This window comes from Mesoplodon densirostris, chromosome 15, assembly GCF_025265405.1.
Source record: "Mesoplodon densirostris isolate mMesDen1 chromosome 15, mMesDen1 primary haplotype, whole genome shotgun sequence".
NCBI classification, from domain to species: Eukaryota; Metazoa; Chordata; class Mammalia; order Artiodactyla; family Ziphiidae; genus Mesoplodon; species Mesoplodon densirostris.
Genome location: NC_082675.1, coordinates 20,946,604 through 20,970,880, shown reverse-complemented (window position 1 = coordinate 20,970,880; position 24,277 = coordinate 20,946,604). Strand labels below are relative to the sequence as shown.

Here is a 24,277-nt window from a genome sequence, read left to right as displayed (position 1 = left end):
CCAGAGGAGCCAACCTTCAACAGCCTTTTTCGCGTTTGCCTATTTAATCTCTGTAACACCTCTGGCTGGCACACCCCGATTCACGTCTCAGAGAAGCAGCCTGCCTTGTCCCGGAAGTACTGAGCGGTCAGGGCTGGGATTCCTCCCCAGCGAGCCTAGCACACTCCCAGGTAGTCAGGACTCTGACTCCCGCTATCTCTGCCCTTAGGAGACAACCCGACGGAGATTCATGATTCCTTTCAGACTTTGGGGGGGCCCCCAAGACCAGGGCTCCCTGCCTCCCTGTCGGGGCACCCGGGTGGAGACACACAGCATCCACCCCAGGATCGGACTCCTCATCGGGTTTGCTCACACTGCTTCTCTTGTCTTCAGCTCTGGATACGGTCGCTCTCCACCTGCCACACTCACCAGTGTCTGGGGGGGCGGGGGTTGGGTCACATGGTGTAACTGGAAGGGCCAGATGCATCTGGCTTCAATCCCGGGCTCTTGGTGGAACGGGCCACCTTACGCTTCTCTGAGCCTCCACGTCCTCATCTTTCAAATGGGCTGTTGTGAGGATTGCGTGGGACAGTATATACCAAAGACTCGGCCCCATGCCCAGCCCACAGCGGCCACTGAGGAGTCCACATTTCCTCCCTTTATCACTGGTGAGAACATCTAATTCGATGAGGATGATTCACGCCGAGCCCTGTGTCAAACATGTGAATCACATCATTTCATTTAATCATTGCAGCAGCTCTGTGAAGCAGGTACCACTGTCATCCCCACTTCACGGGTAAGAACACAGAGGCTTAGAGGAATGCGGTGGAGAATCCACGGTTCTCAGGTGAGGAAGTGGAGCAGCTGGGACTCGAACCCCTCTGTCCAGCTCCAAAGCCCATGTTCTTCACCACTTGGATTCCCTTCTCCTCCTTCTGGGAGCTCTCGGACCCCCAGCTCTTCCACAAGCCCCCATCCCAGTGGGGTCCCTACAATCTGGAACCTTGTCCCCAGGTGTCCTGCTAAGAAAATCAATGGAAATCATGTGTTGTGGGTATCAGGTTGCTCACACCTTCGCCCCCCTGCCTTCTGTGCTGAAACTGACCCTCCAATAACAGGAAAATCCTGTCCCTGGGCTGGAGCTCAAGTTCTCACAGGGCCTCTGTCGCCAGGAAAGCCGTTTGCATCCTCTCGCAGCTCTAATGCCTTCCAGCCGTGGAGAGGAGAGTGCTGGCCGGCCCTGGCGGTGGCCATAAATCCGTAATTGAACAACGTCTGGGACTACCAGTCTCCATAAAGAGGAACCAGAGGAATGTGGTAAAATTGTTCACAAGGCCACGGGGACTTCCTCTGTGGCTGGGCCAGGGGTCCACACTACTCCACGCAAGCCCCTTCCCCTGGCCGCCCCTGAGCCAGCTCCTGTGCAGGAAGAACACAGGACCAGGAGTCAGCCAGCCCTGGGTTCGAATCTGGCTCTGTCTGCTGGGGGCTTGGTGATGCCACAAAACCTCTCCTTGCCTCAGTTACCGCCTTCCAACTGAGCATCTTGCTCCCAAGGTAGCATTCTTGTGACAGTTCAATGAAGTTAAGGTTTCCCCTACTACAGATGGAAGAATTCTAACTACAGTTATAAGCTTTGCAGACGTCGCTGTGATTGATTGCAGACAGAGAGGGAGGAGATGGGATGGGTACAACGTGGGGGACCAGAGACACCCAGATCAAACCTCCACAGGGGTCTCCACACATCTCCTGCCGATTCCATCCGGGCAGCATATTTGGGTCTTTGGCCAGCCTCCTTTGCCTCATCTCTGCCAGCTCAAAAAGAGGCTATGGGTTTTACCAAGTAGATTACCTGGCACTTAGCTGATGAAATAACACCCTCCCCGCACCAAGATATCGATCAGCCACCGGCAACCGTGGAGCTTGCAGCAGCCTCCGGACAGTTTAAAAAGAAAATCAACCATTAATAAAATTGAATGGTTGGGGGTGGGAGGGAGGGAAAGAAGAAGGGGAGGAGCTGGAGGGAGGGGGTTGGGAAGAAGCGGACACAAGGAAGAAAACTGGGAGAAAAAGTGCCCTTCCGATTTAAAACCCGCATCGCGGAGGCATGAGGGATTGCTCCACAACAGAACGTTGAGCACACGTGTCTGCTAAATTAAAAGTGAAGACTGGACGTCTGCATGACACGAAGGACAGAGGTTGCAAACTCAGGGCAGCCCCACAGGGTGTCTTTTTTGTTCCGCATATGCTTTATTTAAATGGAATTTGCTGCAATATTTTTCAAATGGGAGTTTTCATATAAAAGTCTAGATTTCTGGAATCTCTTGCAAAATTGGGACACGTAGTAATGCTGGGCTTGCATTCCTACAAGGCAGCAGCCGGGTAGAGTGAGAGCAGCTGTCCCCGTGGGTGGGACACGTGGAGTCCGGCTTGCTCGGCCCCCATCCGACCCCTGCACTCTCTCCTGTGAGTTACCAGGGCTTTTGAGCTTCAGACCCTGATCCAAAGTCGGACCTGAATGATGTCAAATATATATATGTGTGGATGGGGCTCGGGGGTATGTGCGTGAGTGACACACCCTGGATAAGTCCATGCCAAAGTATTAACAGAGGTGCCTTTCCTTAAATAGGACTTGATCTTCTCATCCTTTTGTACTTACTACTCTCATCAATAGAAAACAACAGACTTGGCTTTAAGGGAAAAAATCAATATATGCAGAGCTGAGTATTATGTATGCTCACAATGACGGCAATTGTACCAAGAAGGAACAGATAAAATGCCAAACTGCGGTCTTCTCCAAATAGGGGAATTGTGGGCAACTGGAATCATCTTCTATCTTTTCTGCAACAAACCTCTTTCATATTTCTAATCAGACAACTACAAACCAGGTACGTGTGAATTAAAAGCAAATCACGATTAACCCACCTTAACAGAGATGTGATTCTGTGGGAAGATGTCTTATTGGAGGAGGGGCCTTGAGCCTGGTAGGAGGGTTTGTCGGGCACTTCTGAGCCCTTTTCTCTAGGATCTGGAACCCGGTGCAGGAGGACACGCTGTCACATGGCTCAGGCATGTTGTTTCGGTCCCGGACCTCAGATCCCCATCTCTGAAAGCAGAAGAACACAGTAAATTCCTCATAGGGAAGAAAAGGAGAGGCTAGCGTTTTTTATAAGGTCCTATGCGGCAGGCATGGATTGGCATGTTCTCACACATGTGTGTTAACTAAAAAGCCTAGGGGTTGATAAACCAGGCTCTCAATTCAGCCGCGTCCTAGCTCTGTGACCTCATGCAGGCCACTTAACCTCTCTGAGCCTCATTCTTTCTATAAAATAGGGGTCAAACTGACCTCATAGGGTTGGAGGGAGGATTAAGTGAGGAAAAAAATCACATAAAGAGCAGTAGACAGTCAAAAATAACTAGCCATTATTTACAATATACTATTGATGCTATTTTAAAAAACCACCTACTGTGTGCCTGTCAGTGGTGGGAAATGTTTCCCACTCATATCCAGTCAGCCTCCCACAACAACCCAGCAAGTCTGAGGCCATGATGACCCACTCTAAGAAGAGGAAACTGAGTCTTGGTAAGGGGGGGTGACTCATCAGGGATGGCTGTCCCCACAGAGATCAGGTCTGTGTGACTCACAGAAGACTCACTGGCACTGACCACTGGCCCCTGCCCGTAGGAGGCTCTCATCAATGTAGCATTTAAACTGAGATCATCTGAACGTCTACTGAGTGCCCGTGTAAACAGGAGCAGGAATTCTGGAAACAGACCAGATTCAAGAGCTCCCTCCTTCATCACTATACGGCTCAGGCCAGCACCTTTACCTCAGAGCCTCAGTTTTACGGTCTGTCAAATGGGCGTGCCAATGGGATCCTTGTGAGATTTCATCAAGATGGTAAATGCGTGTAAGGACTTCGTGGAATGGAAGGAGTGATCGATCGTGGTGTAACTATCCCCACTTTACAGATAAGGAAAGTTGTACCCTGCACCATCCACTCATTTCCTTCTTCATCTATCCATTCATTCCCTCCTTCATCCCTTAGCTTGTTTACCAGAGCAGCACATCGCTCTACCCAGGGCTCTAGAAGTATCAGCGCCCCTGAAATGCATGTGGGAGACAGAGGCAGGGAGCAGGTCTCCCCCGACCCCAGGCCTCCTTGTCTCTCGCTGCCGAGAAGGCAGCTGCAGCCAGACATTTGGAAACCATTACAAACATCCCCGTCTGATTCTGTTCCCCCCTGTGCGTAGCTTAAAGCAACAGATTCCAAGGAATTTTGGCTGCGTTCCTTGGCAGAGGGAGACCCAGAGGAATGATGAAGAGAGCTCTCTCCTCTCCACGCCATCCACACATGGTCCTCTTCATGTCAGGGTCCAGAGCAATGGGCAGCAAACCCAGAGGGGTGTGGGCAAGAGTTAACGCCAGGAGGACTTGGGTCTCAGCCCGGACACGGCCACGTCCTGGTGGAGCCACCTCTCTGAGCCTCAGTTTCCCTATCTGTAAATGGAAATAGTCATAGTATGAAGACTCACTACCCTTATTGTGAGGAGCCCACCAGTCAATATCAATTAAATGCCTGACACATGGTAGGTGTTCAAGAAATTCTATTTCTCTCCTGTTCTCATTTCAAGGTTGCCTTTGATGTGACCAAGAAAGCAGGGAGGTGGATTAAATGAGAGCTTGGTGCAGCAGTGAAGTCCCAGCCTGCTGGATGCCCTCGACAAAGTCACTTTCCATCCCTGTGCCTCAGTTTCCCCAGACTTCCAGCTCTCGCACCCTTTCTCTGCATTGGTGCCCTGCCCGACAGGGGCTCCCAGCATGACCCTAGCCTAGGTGGCCCTCCAAAGCCCTCCGCGTCTTCCTCTTTCCCCTCCCTCTCCTCCATCATTTTCTCTCATTTTTTTCTGTTTCCTTGTTCTCCCTCTTTTTCCTCCTTCCTCTGTCTCTCTTTCTCCCCTGTTCCTTTGGTTACATCCTCTCATGTGTTTCCTTTGCTCTTCTCCCTCTCCATCCTCCCTCCTCAATCCCCATGTCTTTTTGTCTGTCTGTCTCTTTAAATGTCTCTCTGTGTCTGTCTCTCTCTTGCTCTGTCTGTCCCTCTTTCCTACTCGTGCTTTCTCTCTCTCTCTCTCACTCACTCTCTGTCTCCCCCTCTCCCACTCACTCTCTCCCCCTCTCCACCCCATCACTTTGTTCCCTGCCCCTCCATGCATCTCTGCCTCTCTACCCATCTCTTCCCAACTCCCACCTACCTGCATCCATTCACTTCAACCAGCCTCTCCCAGGAAATCGCCACAAGCCCATTCATCCCAGAAGGAGCCAGGACTCTGTCGGGAGCCACAACGTTCCCTGATGAGGCTCCGATGAGCGATTTCTCTCCGCACTGAGTCACTGAGCTCTATTAGACCGGTTCCTACAGGGCTGCCCTGTATATTCTCCATCTGCCCCTCAGCTTCTCCCTCATCTGAATCACCCAGCCCTGTACTCTGTGAACGTAGCTTCTGCAGACCACATCGCCTGGCTCACTCAGCCCTGGCTTCTGGATGCAGATCCCGAAGGGGCTCAGGGTGCGGAAGGCAAGGGAGACTGGGGAGTTTGTTGTCCTGACTCCGCCCCTGCAGTCCAGGCCCTGGTGGGCAGCTATCTCCTGCAGCCACACCTCTCTCCAGGTCCCAGTGACACCCCTTCTCTCTCCTCCAGGCCTCGGGGTACCAATGGCTCCCCTCTGTTGCCAGCCCAGAGGTGCTGCACCATCCTTTTGGGCCCCCATAACTCTGGCCACACTCTGATCCTTCCTCCCTTCATTACATGTCCCCTTGGTCACCCCAGGTTGAGCGGCTGCTTGTTTCCTGCTGTGACACAGACGGACGCAAATTCTCTCCTTCTGCTGAACCCCTCGTGCCATCTTCTCCCCGTCTTCTCTCCTCTCACCCCTCCCCACCCCTCTGCTCACACCCACCCTCCTATACTGGGCCCAGGTCTGCTCCCCAGACTGGGAGCTCCATAAGGGACAGACCTTGCCTAGACCTCCCAGGCCCCCTTGCTCAGTCCACTGCACTTAGTCAGCTCTCAGGGGCTGTTAAGGTATCACTGAATGAATCAGGGCAGTGGGGGAGCAAGATCGTGGCCAGCATGCCAGCAAGTCAGGTGTGTCTGCAGCACTGCCTGGGATGCTCAAAGGAGTCCACTCTGGTCCTGTCCCTCCCCCTCCACGGGCATCCTGTCAGAGGCCCTGCAGCCCTGCGGTGGTGGGGGGGGTCCCTGACAACGGGGCGCTGCCAGGCTCCAGCTCCACCAATTCCACAGCACCTCTCCACACGCCCCGAGCTCACGGATGGGAGGGCTCCCCAGCTCCTGGCGCCTGTTCAAGCTGCCTGGTGAACTAAATTGATTTTTTATCGTTGCTCTGGAGCGAGCTTAATGAATCTGTTAGTGACGGCCGCCTGCCCCAAACGCCTCCCAGTGCCTGTGCCTCTAGAACCGCTCTTCCTATGAAAGAAAAGGAGTTATTTAAGGTTCAGCCTGTGCCCCTGAGAGCATCTGGGCATCAACTGTGCCATGCCTCATTCTTCCTGGGGTGTTTCCCATACTGGGGCAAGGCTCTAATGTGAGTTAGAGACGGAAAGGCAATGCAGAGGTTTAGTTTCGTACACGTGTGCCTAGGGACCAACTGTCCATCTGTACATCCATCCATCCATTCATCTATCTACCTATTCACCTGTGCATTCACCCATCCACCCAACCATTCATTCCACCGCCCCCCAGCCATCTGTTTACCTACCCATCCATCCATTCATGCATCCATGCATACATCCATCCACCTATCTTGCAATCCATTCATCCATTCCTTCATCTATCCATACATTTATCCACCCAACCACCCATCCATCCATCCATCCATCCATCCATCCATCTATCCATATGTCCACTCACTAATCCATGTATCCACCCATCCACCCAACCATTCATCCACCCATCCATTCATTTGTTTACTGACCTATCCATCCATCTGCATCCATCCATCCACCTATCTTTCAATCCATTCATCCATCCCATCACCCATCCATACATCTATCCATTTACTCATCCAACCACCCATACATCCATCCTTCCATCCATCCCTCCATTCATCTACCCATCCATCCATAAACCCATCCATCTCTCCATTGTTTCATTTATTTCTTCATTCATTTGACTTTATACATACTTATTATGAAACCCAACATCCTTACTGCGGTCTACAGGGTACCACAGAACTGCCCCTGAACCTGTTTCCCTCCACTCTCCCCTCTCACCCCACTCCAATCACTCTAACATTGCTGCTGCAGGCACTTTGCATCTGCTCTCTCCTCTGTCAGAAACTCTTTCCCCGACACCCCCATGGCTTACTCCCTTCCTTCACTAGGCCTCTGCTCAAACTTCACCACTTCCAAAAGGCCTTCTCTGATCACTCTCGATATAAGTTAGCAACTCCCTGTCACTCTTTATCCTTTATCCCCCTTTTAATTTCCACAGAGTGTTCCTTGCCTTCTGACATTATATCATAAATTAATTTATCTTGTTCAGTGACTATTGTCTTCCACTAGAATGAAGTTCTATGAAGATAAGGGCTGTGCCGGTTCCACTAGCCACTGTATCCTATGTTCTAGAACCATGCCTAGTCTGTAATCGATACTCAGGAAGGTTGATTTACTGAATCAATTATTTCATTAGCTAATACATGCTCTGTCACTTCTGTCACATACTAAGCACTGAAATGAATGGTCAACAAAACCAGGCAGAGCCCTTCCCCTTACAGGACACTAGCTCCCTGGAAACACATGACGAAGGAGGAGACCGAGCCAAACAACCACGCACGTGATTGTAAAACTCTGGGCTAACAGCCTTGAGCAAGGTCACATGGGGTCTATAAACATTTTGAAGTTGTTTGTGTGTTTTTTGGTGTTTTTTTTGCTCGCATCCCCAAGGCATCCTGTCTGCCCACATCACCCACGGAGATGCTGGTTGAAACTAGAACCTGACTTCTCAACACTTTGCTGCTCTTCTCAAGCCTCCAGCTCTGCTCAGCCCTCTCCCTGTTCCTCCAGGCCCTCTGTCGGCAAGGAGAGGGGAGACAGAGGGCGGGCGGGACTGCTTGTGCCTCTCTGAGTTGGTCCCAGGCCTGGCTCAGAGCATGGATGTAACTGGGTTCATTCTCCCTCTTTTTCTTCTTCCATCCAAGCCGGGAGCCAGGCCCGTGGTGCTGCCCTGCCTCAGGGAGAAGGTGTTTAAATAAGCCGGGGGCCCTTCCTATGTTTTATGAGGTGTCTGAGTCCCCCAGAATGGTACTGGATACCCTGAAGGGTAAAGGGAATGGAGCACACATTTGGGGACAACAGGGATGCAGGAGGAGCACCCCAAGACCAAAATGAGGTTGGGGGCTGGATGGTGGGGAAGGTGGGGACCTGACCTGAGTATCTTGGGGATGTTACCAGAGCTCAGGAGGCACAATTGTGGGTGCACCAAGGGAGGTATAATGCTGGCCACAAGAGCTCCCTGAGACCTCCTTCCTCAAGATCCCCATGCCTGCAGCTTGAGGATGGCCAATGGCTGTAGCAGTTCATATTCCTCCAAAAGGGCCACAGCAATATTTCCAACCCTTTCTGCTCTTCAAAAGCTTTGCCACACCCCATCAAGAAGTGGTATCTATTCCCCTTCCCTTTGACCCTGGGAAGATTTGTGACTGCTCTGACAACTGAATTTCATTAATAGTAACGGCATGTGACTTCGGGGGCTAGGGGGACACGGTTTCTACCTGGACCTCTTTTTCCTGGGATGCCCAGGCTTGGAACCAGCCACCATGTTGTGAGGAAGCCCAGGCTCCATGGAGAGGCTGTGAGTGGATGTGCTGGCCTATCGTCCCAGCTAAGTTCTCAGCTTACAACCCTCATCAGCCGTCGATTAAGCAAGTAAGTGAGATTTCAGATGATTCCAACTCCCAGCCTTCAAGCCTTCTGGTTGAAGTCCTAGAGATCATGGAGCAGGGACAAGCCATCCCCACTGTGGCCTATCTGAACTCCTGACCCACAGACACCATGAGCATAATAAATGCTCAGTGCTTCATGTCACTGAGTTTTGGGGTGATTTTTTTAACACAGCCAGAGTAACTGGGACAGCAAGTACATATAATACAGCTCCCAGTGGGCCAGCCACTGTGCTAAGCATTTTACAAATATTTACTCAATCTTCAAAACTTCTAGAAGTCCTATTCATATCTCCATTTTACAGGTGAGGAACTGAGGCACAGAGGAAAAGTAACTTGCCCAAGGCCACAAAATAAGTGGCTGAGTTGGGATTTGAACCCAGGCAGTTTGACTCTAGGGCTCGTACTCTTAACAACTAGCCAGGGCAGGCCGGTGCAATTTGCATCCTCAGGGCAGTGGTGGAAATGTAAGGTTGATCATTGGAGCCCCACGTTGTGGAGGTACAACCTCAAGGGCTTGCTGTCCCTTGTAATCAAAATTGGAGGTCTTTACAACTCTATAGGATAGGACTTCACTGTTGAATGCAAGTTGATAAATAGCAATATCCAGCAAACTAGGGATGGATCAATGGATGGATGGATGGATAGATAGATAGATAGATAATGGTAGTTGGTGGTACGTTTTTTTGTTTGTTTTGTTTTTTTCTGGGTTTTTTAATGTATATAGGAGTTATAGCTTAATGATAAATGTTTTTTCTGCAGGATCTGAGAAAGACAAACTAGAGATGGAGTCCCAGCTCCCTGTTTCACCAACTCTCTCAAAGCCTCAGTTTCCTCACCTGTAAAATGGTCATGACCTTATCCCTCTCAGGCGATGTGACAAAGATTCATGGAGATAACACTTCTAAAGCACTTTTCGCAATGCCAGCACCTCGTAAATGCCAGATTCCTACTCCGCCCCCATCCCCTTGTCTGTGCCCTTTCCTCATCCTTTCCCAGCTTCCACACCCCCTGCAGCTGACCTGCGGCTGTCTCAGGCAGCAGGGGTCCCCCGACTCCCCACTGCCCTCGAGCTGGTGGTCACAGAAGTATGTCTCCCTCTAACGTGCGATGCCAGGCTTGCTGGCAGCCTCCAGCGCCGAGCACAGCTGCCAGGCCGGCACGCCTCCTTCCTCACAGCTGCTGGGATGCGACCTTGTCTATCAGGCGGCCCCGGAAACCCGCTGAGTATGCTCCCAGCTTGGTAGGTGACATAAATATTTTCCAACATGCAGGCAACAATCTGATTGGTGCCTTCCCCAGAGTGCCAAGCTCCAAGCTTGGGGCTGCAGAAGCAAAAAGGAAAAAAAATTCCTTTTGCCAATGAAGTCTGGCTCCTTCCTTCACTGAAGTGTTTAACTCTTCCTGTCTCCTGTTTGTTTCCTTGTTTACTCCAAGTTCTAACCCAAACAGCTGACATTCAGCAGGATTTTGGGAAATGCTTACACTCGTTAGGACAGCATTGGCCCTCCCCTCATGGAGCCAAAAACCAATCTAGGGCAGCATCTCAGACTTGAGTGTGTATTAGAAACCACCCAAGGTGAGAATAACATAGTGGCTTAAAATTTAATTTAAAATATTTTTTAAAGGGTCCTTATCTCTCAGAGGTAGATGCAGCACTATCCTAAGATGAAATGGCAGGGTGTCTCGATTTGTTCCAAAATAATACAGGAGGCAGCTACACAGGGAGAGTAATGCTATTGCTTCTAATTTCCAGATGATAAAACTGAGGCTTAGAGAGACTGGACTGGACAAGGTACCTCAGCCAGGGAGTGCTGGTGGGCAGATTTGAACCCAGGGAGTGTGTCTCCAGAGCCTGTAGATCCTGAGCTCCTGGTAAGACATTGTCTTAGCTTCTTCACTGACCACTTCCCTGGGTGTCACGCACCTGGAAACCAACCCAGAGAGTCACACGCAGGGCGTTCTGTAATTCTATCTCATAAACAGATGCAAATCAGGTCCTTGAGCAAGACAGGAATTTTCCTGCTTTGAAAATGGAAAACAGTGGTGTGATTTTTGTAGCTACCATCTCTTTGAGCAGGCGCCCAGTGTGTTCCAGCCACAGTGGAAAGCAATCCACGTTTGTTATGTCGTGGACGGCTCACAACTCCTTCAGGGAGACGGGACAGTAGCTTAACTTCTAAAATACACAGCACTCAGCAACATTCAGGGAGCGCCTTGCCTGAGGTCACACACAGGTATCTGGGGGCGAGGGGAGTCTGCCTGACTCCCAAGCCCAACCGGATCTCCTTCCATCCACCGGGCTGCCTGGAGATGGATACAGCCCTTCACCCTGGGGATACAGGACACTATAATGGGAATGCAGTCAGTGCAGTTTTTACAGAAAACTCAGAAGGTGTCTCACCAAAGCAGCGTCTTGCATCCAGTTTGAGTTAATTTCAAGGGCAAAGCATTAAAAGGTAAATGGATGTAGGAAGGGCTACAGCAGGCACACCTACTGAGGAGTGCTGAATACCCGATCATTTGATGGCCTAATCTGCTATGACGTGGGCCTCACGATCTTCTGGAGGAGGGAGGTCAGTATGCTCCTCATCCCCTGGTGCCCCCGTGATGCTGAGCCCTCCGTGGCCTCTAAGAAGACTGGAGAGCGGTCTCAACAGAGCTCCCGGAGAAGACCCTTCCTGTACTTTGACATCCTCCCCCAAGGAGAATGGCCTTTATTTTGGGGGGTGGGGGAGGGGAAGGAATATCAATCTAGATTCTCACTTTATACAACAAAATAAATTCCAGATGAATTTTGTAAATGCAGAGCCAAATGTAAAAATTAATGAAATTTTGAAGATAAAAATGGAGAGTTAAGGATACCACAGAGGGGAAGGCATTTCTTAAGCAGAAAGAAACAAAGAAATGAATCACAAAGGAAGGGAAAATTGGATAGATTTGTGTACCTGAAATGAAATAGAAAAAAGGTGTAACTAAAGACAATAAATGAAATTAAAATCCAGCTGACAGAAAGAGAAAAACAAATACCGTATGCGAACACATATATATGGAATCTAAAAAAAAAAAAAAAAATGGTTCTGAAGAACCTAGGGGCAGGACAGGAATAAAGACCCAGATGTAGAGAATGGACTTGAGGACACGGGGAGGGGGAAGGGTAAGCTGGGACGAAGTGAGAGAGAGGCATGGACATATATACACTACCAAATGTAAAATAGCTAGCTAGTGGGAAGCAGCTGCATGGCACAGGGAGATCAGCTCCATGCTTTGTGACCACCTAGAGGGGGTGGGATGGGGAGGGTGGGAGGGAGATGCAGGAGGGCAGGGATATGCGGATATAAGTATATGTATAGCTGATTTGCTTTGTTATACAGCAGAAACTAACACAACATTGTAAAGCAATTATACTCCAATAAAGATGTTAAAAAAAAATCCAGCTGAGAAACAGATGAAAAATATTTGCAACGCTTACGATAAACAAATGGTTAGTGCCCCCCATATTTTTTACCAGGCTCTTGCATATCAAACAGAAAACACTAAAACCCTAAGAGAAAAAATGTCAAAGGAAATGAACAGTTCCCAGAAGAAGAAATGTAAACGACGGATGGACCCATGAAAAAATGTATATAGACAATCTCACAAGAAGCAAATTCTTGGTTTGGCACAGATTTTAATGAGTTGATTCTGTATTAGCGGGAGGAAGGTGAGCTAGGTCCCTTGACCAACACTGGAGAGGGAAATCACCTTTCGGATTTTTTTTTTTTTTTTTTTTTTGGTCACACCTCAGATCAGAGATCAAACCCGTGCCCCCTGAAGTGGAACCGCAGAGTCTTAACCACTGGACGGCCAGGGACGTCCCCGGAAATCACCTTTCTGGAAGGCATCTAGTTACGTAACAAGAGACTTAAAATTTCTGTTTCTGACCCACTAATACCACTTCCAAGAACCCATTCTCAGGGAAGATCATGGGTACGAAGATTGAAACCATCCCAAATATTTCCACTACATCATGGATTGTACCTACAATGGGATTCTGTACTGCTCTTTAGAAAGCTGTTAAAGACTAACGATTAAGATAGAACGTGGTAAAAATCTCGTAAACAAAAACTGCATTTTCGAAATGATGTTCAATTTTCGAATGAAGTTGACAGATGTGAGCACGTGGCTGTATGAACCTGCGTAAATGCAGAAATATTAGTGGAAGGATATTCACCATAAAATTAACAGTGGGGGCCTCCCTGGTGGCGCAGTGGTTGAGAGTCCGCCTGCCGATGCAGGGGATACGGGTTCGTGCCCCGGTCTGGGAGGATCCCATATGCCGCGGAGCGGCTGGGCCCGTGAGCCATGGCCGCTGGGCCTGCGCGTCCGGAGCCTGTGCTCCGCAACGGGAGAGGCCACAACAGTGAGAGGCCCGCATACCGCAAAAAGAAAAAAAAAAAAAAAAAAAATTAACAGTGGGTTTGGGAATTGGGGAGAGTGTTTAATATTCTTCCTTATATTTTTATATGTTATAAATGTTCTATTATAAGCACATATTATTTTTGTAATAAGGAAAAATTTTAAGCCAATCCAGTAAAATTAGAAAAGCCGCCCTCTACTTGGGGCCATCTGGGCAGGTAGGCGCCTCAAAAGATGCGTAAGGTAAGGCAGGGTTTCTCAACCCTGGGTCAGATAATTCTTTGTGGTGGAGACTGTCCTGTGCGTTATAGGATGTGTAGCAGCATCCCTGGCCTCTACCCACCAGATGCTAGTAGGAAACTTTCCAAGTTGTAACAAGCAAAAAGGTCTCCAGACATGGCCAAATGTCTCCTGGGGGGGAGGGGGGACAAAAATCACCTCTGGGTGAAAACGAGTGCAACCAGGAGTAAGGAAGGAGCACTCTTCATCTGTTTGTTCTGGGGGTGATATTCATCTATCCTTTTGTTCACGCATTCATTCATTGAGCAGACATTTTCAGATCCTGGCTCTGTGAGCTGGGAGGGAGACCCGAGTGCTAGTCCCATGTCAGATTCTCACACTGTGACTTTAGGAGAGTCGTCTAAGGCTCCTTTATTTGTAAAACACTCCCTGAGACCCTGGCCCTGCCATAGGGAGTGTGCAGCCAGGGACAGCTCCACATAACTCCAGGCTCTGCCCTCAGGAGGCCACAGTCTGGGAGAGACAGCCACTATACAAACGGCTATATTTGTTCAGAGGGATGGGTGCTAACAGGGGCCTGTGAGTGGTGACGGATGAATGGAAGAGAGAGACTCTGTCAGGGGTAAGGATGGTGGCAATGCCTTTAAGGATAGCCCTTTACACGTGCACCACACTTTAAGTGGATCTTCAGAGTCTTGGCAGGAAACGGATGGTGCATTTGGTGGGGTAACCTAGGAGAGTTTAAGAATGGGGTGCTTTCAAAAGCGAGGGAGGGGGAGAGGGAAAGCAACAGGGGATGATGATGCAGCAGCACCTGGGGGCAGCAGCAGCCTAGAGCCCATCCATCCCTAGGCCTCAAGGAGTCACAAGAGGGACTGACACTGGGTCCTGGAGAGAGCTGTGGCTGCCACTGTGGGAGAGAGCCACCCAGCAGGAAGGGAGGTGTTGGGTAGGGCCACACAGCCACTGTCAACCCAGAGCCAGGCAGGGAGGGAGCAGAAGGAAGAAATATCTCAGCCTCACTCTACTCCTGCCCTCCAATTTCCTGACATTGCCTCCCACTGGCCAAACCATACAGGGCACAAGAGAGCAAGGGAGCCTGCTGATACAGCCCACGTGGGTCCGCTACCTGAGTCAAACTGCAGATGGAGAAGGATGAAGAGGCTCGAGAGGGGCATTCAGACGTCCAGGGCAGAAGGCACTATCTCTTGCCTTCTCGTTCCATCCCTACGACAATCCTGCAAGGTAGATTTTATTATCCACCTTTTATATAAGAGGAAGCTAAGGTTCAGAGAGGTACAGTGATTTTCCCAAAGTCATACAGCCAAAAGGGATGGAGCCGGGATTGAAAGCATGGTTTGCCTGAGTTTCTGAGCTCCAGGCTTTATAGTTAGGAGAATCTGGGTTCAAATCCCAGCCCCCTCCACTTATTAGCTTTTGACCTTGGGTAACACCTGTGTATCTCTGAATGGACCAATCTGTAAAGTGGTGCTCGTGACTCCTACACCAGTGGAGCCCTTGCTGAGTGGGAAGGGAGCTAATTCAGGCAGAGGCCTGCCCCACTTCCCACTGGGTAGTTATTAACCAGAGCATCAGACTCTACATTAGGCAGGGGGCAATTTGTCTGCCTCTTCCGCCACCTGCAGAATCGATCTCCATGCTCAGCTGCCTCATTGAGATTCAGGTCCTCAGCTCTGGGACTCCATCCCAGTGTCTGGTCAATAGCTTATATTTTTAATTTGTCAATAATCAGTTGGGACCTTGGCCAGTGCCCCGCAGATGGCTCAGCAAGATCGCTCAGCAGTGGGGAGAGGAGAGGAGAGGAGGGCAGTGTGCGTGAAGGGGAGCAGACCCTGAGCTGGGCTGATAAACCCAGGTGGGGGTGGGGGACAGCTGGGTACCCACAGCAGCCTGACTTTCCAGGCCATGGCCTGGGTGTCAGGAGACCTAGGGAGTCATGGATAAGTACACGAGCCTGAAGTCAACAAAACTTGGGTTCAATTCCAGCTCTGCCGCTTTAAAGATAGGTGGCCTTGACAAAGAGACTGGCCTCTCAGAGCCTTTCTTTCCCCATTTGTCAGGCGGCTGCCATAATAACAACACATAACCCATAGGGTTGTAGAACAGCCACATGAGTTAATAAATGTGAAGTGCCTAGGACAGTGCCTGGCATATTATACACATTAACTATTGAGTTTTTGTCAAACAAGAGAGACAATTTGTAAATAAACAGTGATTTTTCAGTGCACTTGCTGATTCCCAATACAGAGGGGGAGCCTGACACTCACAGAGGGGAAATGATCATCCCCAGTTTACAGACGAGGAAGATGAGGCTCAGAGAAGCCAATTCACTTTCCCAAGGTCACACAGCTGGGGTGCAGTAGAGCCAGGGCTGCAAACCCATGGAGTCCAACCCCAGGCCTCCTGCTTCTAATCATCCGGCAAAAGACAGATTCTACAACTTAAGTGTCCAAAACAAAGAGGAAAACGATACAGCTTTACCTCCCTCCCTCCATTCTTGGGCTTTTTTGTGAATAAGTGTATTGCTTCCTTTTCTCTCTGACAAGGAGGCACCAGTGCCCACCGGAGGGCAGGGAGGTGAGGACAGCGGGAAAATCTGTTTTCCTCATGAGTCTTTACCCATCCTGTCACTAAAAAAAAAAAAAAAAAAAAAAAAAAAAAAAAAATCTCAGTTCCTACCCATCCTGTGCCCTTCCCAATAAAAGAGCCCAGGAGAGACCAGGAGTACTGGAACAGGGGTGGCTAAAGAAGCCGGCATTGCCCCAGGAGGGAGTAGGGGTCTTCCCAAGGTCAAAGGCAGACAGCATTAGAGCCAGGATATGAACACAGGACATCGACGGCCAGTCCAGGGCTTTCTTGGCTGTCCGTGGCTTACCTGGTCCTTTGCCTCTGACATCATGAGTGCCTGATTCCCCATTCTGCTGTCACTGTTGGTGCCTCTTCTTGTGGACTTCACTGTCAGGCTCCAATGGACAGGGAGATTCTCAAAGACAAGCCAGGCAAATGCCCCAACACCCTGTGGGCTGTCCGGCAGGCTCCAGAGGTACCCATGCTTCCCCGGCTTTCCCCTCTGCAGCCTCTGGGACCCACACAGCCCTGGAGATTTCCTCCTCTTTTCTTCCTGCCAGGCTGCTCGTTCTCCAGAGAACCTACCCCCTGAGTCTGATCTATCGAAGGAAGCTTTTCCACCAGAAAACTCCCCAGACACCAATAGAATCCCCCATAGGTAGAATTCGGAAGCTGCTAAATGCACCCAGAGGCTCCCCGAGCTCCTGGGACCAACTGCGAAGTGTAGATCACAGGCGGAATCACATATGCCCCAGAACATCAGTTCCTCGGGAGCCTCAGTGACCACCTAGCTCCCTTCCAATTAAACAGAGGAAAAACTGAGGCTTGTAGATGGGGAGTGACTTGCTGAAAGATACAGAACCAGCTGGTGCAGAGCCGGGATTCTCTTCTCTGTGCGTGGCACCCCTCACATCCTCACTGATGCTGGCAGTAGTGGGTGGGCCAGAGCAAACCCATCCTCATGGCTGCAGACAACTCCAAGGGAAGCAGGCTTTCTTGAGAGCCTCCTAGTGTGGAGATTTCTCAGACTGTGGTGGATGGAGTAAGGAGAGTGAGTTTTGTCTATGCTTTGCTGTTAGCTTGCTGAGTAAACCCAGGAAAGTCTCTTTCCCTCTAAATCCTAGTTATTCCATCTATAATGAGTCATAACAAGTCATCAGAGTAATCAGGAGGATGAAGCGCCATCATCATCATCATCATCATCACCTTTTCCTCCTTTCCTCCTCACCTCCTCTCCCTTATTCTCCTTCTTCTTTTTCTTTGCAGCTCTCATTTATTAAACACTTGCAGCATACTCAAGACATATTTCAAAAAAAAGTTTGTAAGAAGCTGAGGAGGAAGTTCTTATTACCCTGCTTTCCAGGTGATGAAACTCAGGGTTGGAAAGATTTATTTGCTTGTCCTGCGTCACTCTAATATCCCCAGAGAAGCAACCAGCATTTGGACCTGAGCAATCAGACAGTCAGCAACCTTAACCCCTGCCCAACCCTCCACCCATGCAGAAGAACTTGGCCACTGAGGAGACCCTGCAAAGGTCGGTGATGATTCTTCCCCTGATGTTCTTACTGGTTTCACAGTCCAGAGCAGTCCCATTTGAGCCCAAGCATGAAGCATTTGGTCAGCATCCCAGGAGGGCCAGCTTTAATTCTTCCTGCCTGTCCCTCAGCTGGGACCGAGGATGGCAGGTGGGTTTGCTGAGGAGCAGTCAGATGTGACATGGGTCAGAGAACAAGTGAGGAAGGGGCATTTAACATGTTTGGGTTCTTCAGTGGCTGGGGGGTCAGCCATGCAGGAAGTGACTTGAGTCTACAGATTTCCCATAGGGCTGGGGGTGTCAGCCAGCCTGGTGACAGGGAAGCCCTTGGGCAGAGAGGTGCAGGTGGCATTGCTAAGCCTTTGTACCAGCACAGGGTCCCTTCCAGATTATCCTCACCATCTGATATGCCTGCCCCACTGGCTGTATGGCTGGGGTAGACTACCTCCCTCTCTGGGCACAATTTCTCAATCAGTGTAACATATACGTTGGGGCTGAGAAATAGCAGTGCCGTCTATAGCTACTTCTTCAGAAGTTCCTATCCCCTGGTTAGAGTTTCTAACTTCTACTATCTGCCCATTAGAATTACTTGGGCAGGGGGGAGGGCGTCTTAAAAATGTCATTGCCCAGGCCCTGTCTCAAAACAATTAAAAATACTTGGGGATTGGGCTCAGGCATCAATATTCTTTAAGACTCTCCAGGTGGCTCAAACTAGTAGTTGCTCTGTGCCATCCCTGAAGCAATGTCTCTGAGTGGCAGGTGTGAGTAGCGCCATATGACCACCAAGAAACGGAGGCCCAAACAGGGAAATGATCTGCCCAAGGTCACAAGTAAAGACTCGGGGGTCTCTGTCCAGAGTGCTGAAATGGGACGTCCCTGGACTCTGGCCTAAGGCTGGTGCGTGTGTTCCTGGGATCCCACTCTTATCTTCTCACAGATTGCTTGTCCCATAAAAGACATTTTCTCTTGTTTTCCTTCTTCCTTTCTCTCTGCATATCATTTTCTCTCTCCCTCACTCCCCCACCTCTCTCTTTTCATAAGTGTATCTCTTCCTCCCTCCCTGTTTCTCTCTCTCTCTCCTCTCTCGCTCTCACTTTCTCCCCATCTCTTCCTTGTTTTATCTTTCTCTCCATCTCTTTCTTTCTTTCTTCTGCATTTCTCTCTACTTTCTCTTCTTTTTGCCTCTCTCTCTCTCCATCTCTCTCTCTCCTCCTTCTATCTCTTTCTCTCCCTCTCTCCTGGCTCCAATCTCCACCTTCCCAGCTGCTCCCTAGCACCCTTGACTTGAATCTCTTCCTCAGCCAGTCCCTCTCCCTCTGGCGGCCTCCCCAAGAGCAAACACTGACTTCTAGACCAAATTCTCCTTCCCTATCTTTGCCCAGCCCTTTGGAGAAGTCTAGCTTCTCCCTATGACCCTAGATGGGGATTCAGAACCAGAGATGTCCTTTCCTTTTCAATCTCCCGCTGTAGAGAGATCCCACCACTGGGGAAAGTGGCTTCCCATAATCCAGTGGGGGCAATGGTTTCACAGCAGCCCCTCCCAGTGAGGACACACTCCTTCAATCAAAAAGCCTCATGCTGAGCATCTACTGTGGGCAAGATTCTCAGAACAGAGCAATAATGAAGGTGGCCTGACCGCTTCTCCCCTCTTTCCAGTGAGGGAGACAAAAAACAAGCAAAGAATTTAGACCCTGATTTGAATTCTTTATCATTAAGATAATGGCCAAGATGTTGGGGTAAAGGATGACTCTGGGGTGGAACACGGCTGCTTTAGGTTGAAAGATCGAGGAAAAGTGTCTCCAAAGAACTGACTTTAAACTAAGACCTAAAAGATGAGAAGGAATCGGCCATGCCAAGGGCCAGAAAAAGAGGATTTCAAGTGGAGGGCACAACAAGTGCAAAGGCCCTGATCCGGGAAAGAATCTGATATGGTCAAATAACAGAAATAAGGCTCATGAAACTGGAATAACAGAAATAAGGAATAAATATCAGGAGATAAGGTTGGGGATAGCAACGGCCAGACTCTGAACGTCCTTGGAGTCTGCAAAACAGAGTTTTTATTTTATTTTTGGTGTCCTGGGTTTGGGGCCGGGGCAAGCCTATCATCTCATTTAGCATGGTCATTGGTCCCTGAGTACAGTAGGATGGGAAACAGTGGACATAAGGACATTTCATAGCTTTGGCTTAGATTTAGCGGTTCTTTAAACAGTGGTCTTTTCCCCCTTCTCTCTCCCAACTCCACCCACCAGGGCTTCAGCAATTCGAACTCACCTGTCCCCCTCACAGAACCTAAATCTAGGGCGCTGCCTCAGGAGGAGTGGCGATCACCATCATCACCATCACCACCATCATCATTATTTCCAGGCGGCTCTAACTGACATAGGGATGAAAGCAAGGAATAAATTAAATGATCCTTAATGGTCCAGTTCAAATTTTTGCCATAAAGGTAAGGACAAATGTATTAATCCCATAAGCATTTACAGAATGCCTGCTGTATGCAATAGAGAGAGAAACAGACCCCTGAGTAGCTAATATGAATACTAATATCAAAAGCTGCTAACAGGGCCTCCCTGGTGGCGCAGTGGTTAAGAGTCCGCCTGCCGATGCAGGGGATACGGGTTCGTGCCCCGGTCTGGGAGGATCCCATATGCCGCGGAGCGGCTGGGCCCGTGAGCCATGGCCGCTGGGCCTGCGCGTCCGGAGCCTGTGCTCCGCAACGGGAGAGGCCACAACAGTGAGAGGCCCGCATACCGCAAAAAGAAAAAAAAAAAAAAAGCTGCTAACATTTATTGGACTTTTGCTAAGGGCCAGTCCCCTTGCTAAGGGTTTTACATGAATAATCTCTAAATCCTTATGATAATCCTATGAGCCTTTCCACTTTTCTGATGAGAAAATTGAGACACAGGGAGCTGAAGCCATCAATTAGGCAAATTAAAATCTATCTATTCCATCCCTATCCTTGAAGCAATTTTTGGCTGCTCTGCTTGCCCCCAACCCCCTAAAATGTTACCTTAGAGGGAACATATAGTACAGCCTGGGAGAATCAGAGGTCAGTTTGCCCAAGTGAATTCCAATCTGAGCATTTTTAGTCTATTTATACTTGGCTTCTCTGAAATTATTTCTTTAAGTGTAAAAAAAAAAAAGGGTAGCCTTGGTAAATTTAAGAAAATTGAAATTGTATCAAGTATCTTTTCCGACCACAATGCTATGAGACTAGATATCAATTACAGGAAAAGAGCTGTAAAACATACAAACACATGGAGGCTAAACAATACACTACTTAATAACGAAGTGATCACTGAAGAAATCAAAGAGGAAATCAAGAAATACCTAGAAACAAATGACAATGGAGACACGACGACCCAAAACCTATGGGATGCAGCAAAAGCAGTTCTAAGAGGGAAGTTTATGGCAATACAATCCCACCTTAAGAAACAGGAAATATCTCGAATAAACAACCTAACCTTGCACCTAAAGCAATTAGAGAAAGAAGAACAAAAACATCCCAAAGTTAGCAGAAGGAAAGAAATCATAAAAATCAGATCAGAAATAAATGAAAAAGAAATGAAGGAAACGATAGCAAAGATCAATAAAACTAAAAGCTGGTTCTTTGAGAAGATAAACAAAATTGATAAACCATTAGCCAGACTCATCAAGAAAAAAAGGGAGAAGACTCAAATCAATAGAATTAGAAATGAAAAAGGAGAAGTAACAACTGACACTGCAGAAATACAAAAGATCATGAGAGATTACTACAAGCAACTCTATGCCAATAAAATGGACAACCTGGAAGAAATGGACAAATTCTTAGAAATGCACAACCTGCCAAGACTGAATCAGGAAGAAATAGAAAATATGAACAGACCAATCACAAGCACTGAAATTGAAACTGTGATTAAAAATCTTCCAACAAACAAAAGCCCAGGACCAGATGGCTTCACAGGCGAATTCTATCAAGCATTTAGAGAAGAGCTAACACCTATCCTTCTGAAACTCTTCCAAAATATAGCAGAGGGAGGAACACTCCCAAACTCATTCTACGAGGCCACCATCACCTTGATACCAAAACCAGACAAGGATGTCACAAAGAAAGAAAACTACAGGCCAATATCACTGATGAACATAGATGCAAAAATCCTCAACAAAATACTAGCAAACAGAATCCAACAGCACATTAAAAGGATCATACACCATGATCAAGTGGGGTTTATTCCAGGAATGCAAGGATTCTTCAATATACGCAAATCAATCAACGTGATACACCATATTAACAAACTGAAGGAGAAAAACCATATGATCATCTCAATAGATGCAGAGAAAGCTTTTGACAAAATTCAACACCCATTTATGATAAAAACCCTGCAGAAAGTAGGCATAGAGGGAACTTTCCTCAACATAATAAAGGCCATATATGACAAACCCACAGCCAGCATCATCCTCAATGGTGAAAAACTGAAACCATTTCCACTAAGATCAGGAACAAGACAAGGTTGCCCACTCTCACCACTCTTATTCAACCTAGTTTTGGAAGTTTTAGCCACAGCAATCAGAGAAGAAAAGGAAATAAAAGGAATCCAAATGGGAAAAGAAGAAGTAAAGCTGTCACTGTTTGCAGATGACATGATACTATACATAGAGAATCCTAAAGATGCTACCAGAAAACTACTAGAGCTAATCAATGAATTTGGTAAAGTTGCAGGATACAAAATTAATGCACAGAAATCTCTGGCATTCCTATATACTAATGATGAAAAATCTGAAAGTGAAATCAAGGAAACACTCCCATTTACCATTGCAACAAAAAGAATAAAATATCTAGGAATAAACCTACCTAAGGAGACAAAAGACCTGTATGCAGAAAATTATAAGACACTGATGAAAGAAATTAAAGATGATACAAATAGATGGAGAGATGTACCATGTTCTTGGATTGGAAGAATCAACATTGTGAAAATGACTCTACTACCCAAAGCAATCTACAGGTTCAATGCAATACCTATCAAACTACCAATGGCATTTTTCACAGAACTAGAACAAAAAATTTCACAATTTGTATGGAAACACAAAAGACCCCGAATAGCCAAAGCAATCTTGAGAACGAAAAACGGAGCTGGAGGAATCAGGCTCCCTGACTTCAGACTATACTACAAAGCTACAGTAATCAAGACAGTATGGTACTGGCACAAAAACAGAAAGATAGATCAATGGAACAGGATAGAAAGCCCAGAGATAAACCCACGGACATATGGTCACCTTATCTTTGATAAAGGAGGCAGGAATATACAGTGGAGAAAGGACAGTCTCTTCAATAAGTGGTGCTGGGAAAACTGGATAGGGACATGTAAAAGTATGAGATTAGATCACTCCCTAACACCATACACAAAAATTAGCTCAAAATGGATTAAAGACCTAAATGTAAGGCCAGACACTATCAAACTCCTAGAGGAAAACATAGGCAGAACACTCTATGACATAAATCACAGCAAGATCCTTTTTGACCCACCTTCTAGAGAAATGGAAATAAAGACAAAAATAAACACATGGGACCTAATGAAACTTAAAAGCTTTTGCACAGCAAAGGAAACCATAAACAAGACCAAAAGACAACCCTCAGAATGGGAGAAAATATTTGCAAATGAAGCAACTGACAAAGGATTAATCTCCAAAATTTATAAGCAGCTCATGCAGCTCAATAGCAAAAAAACAAACAACCCAATCCAAAAATGGGCAGAAGACCTAAATAGACATTTCTCCACAGAAGATATACAGACTGCCAACAAACACATGAAACGATGCTCAACGTCTTTACTCATTAGAGAAATGCAAATCAAAACTACAATGAGATATCATCTCACACCAGTCAGAATGGCCATCATCAAAAAATCTAGAAACAATAAATGCTGGAGAGGGTGTGGAAAAAAGGGAACACTCTTGCACTGCTGGTGGGAATGTGAATTGGTACAGCCACTATGGAGAACGGTATGGAGGTTCCTTAAAAAACTACAAATAGAACTACCATATGACCCAGCAATCCCACTACTGGGCATATACCCTGAGAAAACCATAATTCAAAAAGAGTCATGTACCAAAATGTTCATTGCAGCTCTATTTACAATAGCCAGGACATGGAAGCAACCTAAGTGTCCATCAACAGATGAATGGATAAAGAAGATGTGGCACATATATACAATGGAATATTACTCAGCCATAAAAAGAAATGAAATTGAGCTATTTGTAATGAGGTGGATGGACCTAGAGTCTGTCATACAGAGTGAAGTAAGTCAGAAAGAGAAAGACAAATACTGTATGCTGACACATATATATGGAATTTAAGAAAAAAATGTCATCAAGAACATAGGGGTAAGACAGGAATAAAGACACAGACCTACTAGAGCATGGACTTGAGGATATGGGGAGGGGGAAGGGTAAGCTGTGACAAAGTGAAAGAGCGGCATGGACATATATACACTACCAAACGTAAGGTAGATAGCTAGTGGGAAGCAGCCGCATAGCACAGGGAGATCAGCTCGGTTCTTTGTGACCGCCTGGAGGGGTGGGATAGGGAGGGTGG

At 47.8% G+C, this 24,277-nt stretch overlaps 1 long non-coding RNA gene across 1 annotated transcript in view; it reads right to left on the bottom strand.

Moving 5' to 3' along the window:
• Window positions 1-720: 720 nt before the first annotated feature.
• Window positions 721-24,277, bottom strand: part of LOC132503039 (uncharacterized) — a 211,667-nt gene continuing 188,110 nt past the window's right edge. The window contains exons 3-4 of the long non-coding RNA XR_009534549.1: window positions 2,905-3,085; window positions 721-1,001 (exon numbers count right to left, since the gene is read on the bottom strand). This is a non-coding gene — a long non-coding RNA (uncharacterized LOC132503039). The remainder of the gene's footprint in view (window positions 1,002-2,904; window positions 3,086-24,277) is intronic.